This window comes from Gekko japonicus, unplaced genomic scaffold, assembly GCF_001447785.1.
Source record: "Gekko japonicus isolate JY-2015 unplaced genomic scaffold, Gekko_japonicus_V1.1 scaffold170, whole genome shotgun sequence".
Lineage (NCBI taxonomy): Eukaryota > Metazoa > Chordata > Lepidosauria > Squamata > Gekkonidae > Gekko > Gekko japonicus.
Window position 1 is genome coordinate 93509 of NW_015160212.1, and position 1144 is coordinate 94652.

The 1144-nt window shown below is 43.9% G+C and overlaps 1 protein-coding gene across 1 annotated transcript in view; it reads right to left on the reverse strand.

The window, feature by feature from the left end:
• Positions 1–1144, reverse strand: part of PHC1 (polyhomeotic homolog 1 (Drosophila)) — a 52009-nt gene that overhangs the window by 34041 nt on the left and 16824 nt on the right. The window lies entirely within an intron of this gene.

A 1144-nucleotide genomic window follows, 5' to 3' on the forward strand; every position in this document is an offset into this window, starting at 1 on the left:
GGGTGTTAGGAGCTGGTAGAAGCAGCCAGGAGCGCAAACTCCTCGCTCTGCTCCAAGTTTTGGTATCCCGGTCCACAGTCGACAATTACTTCCCAATGCATGGCTAGTGGCAATGCAAATTAAGCCTTATTGTTCTTATTGTCACAGTTATGCAAAAGGTTCACGATTAGGTGACCAGCCTTAAAGGGACTATGCTCCATGTGGTAACATGCCTATCTGAAGAAGTGTGTGTGCACCCGAAAGTGCATACCCAGCATTAAACTTGGTTGGTCTTAAAGTTGCCACTGGACTCAAACTTGGGTCTACTAGGGCTGCCATATACTGGAGAGGGAAAATGTCCTGTCCCTTTAATTGAGGTTCAATGCGTGCAAAGGGGCAGCTGAAACTTTTTCAGGGAATGAAGTTAGCTAAGGTCACCTGGTAATTACTTGCAGATCGAACAGATACTAAAGGAGCAGCCAGAGGGACCAGTTTAAATAATGGCACCCCTAGTGCCTACACGAGTAGAAAGGGACCCTTAGGAGAAGGCTTTCCGGTGTTTGCATTTCAGATAAAATCCACCCATGTCCAGAAGGAAAAGTGTGTTACCGTTCCTCTGCCTAGTCCTCATGACCTGCATACATGAGTTCTAAACCATAAAGTTGCATTCTAGGGGCATTTATTGTTTTCCTTGAAAGCATCATCATGGGCTAGAAGATGCTGTCAGTCCAGTGATTGTTGAAGTCAGTGGTGCCTCCAGGTGTCTCTCCTGAGAGATAATCAGTACTGATCACAAAATGCAACATCTCTCTCTGCTGCTTTTGGCATTTTATAATAGGGAGATTGAACTGGGGCTTCTCAGATATGTTAACTTGAGAGAACTGCCTCTGACTGTCTTAAGGGGTAAAACTGAAGTCTAGTGGCACCTTAAAGACTTACAAAATATATTCGAACATGAGCTTTTGTGAATCAGAGCTTACTTCTTCAGATGTTTATTAGAAGGGAATCTTTTTGGGCATTTTTATAACAAAAAGCACAGGGAGTGGGGGGAGGAGCTAGAGCATAGAGGGGCAGTCCCTTACCCAGGGAATCATGCCTGAACATTCACAACAACAACAACAACAACAAATTAGCAATTTCAAATTTGGTGTTTTTCATTCTTCCT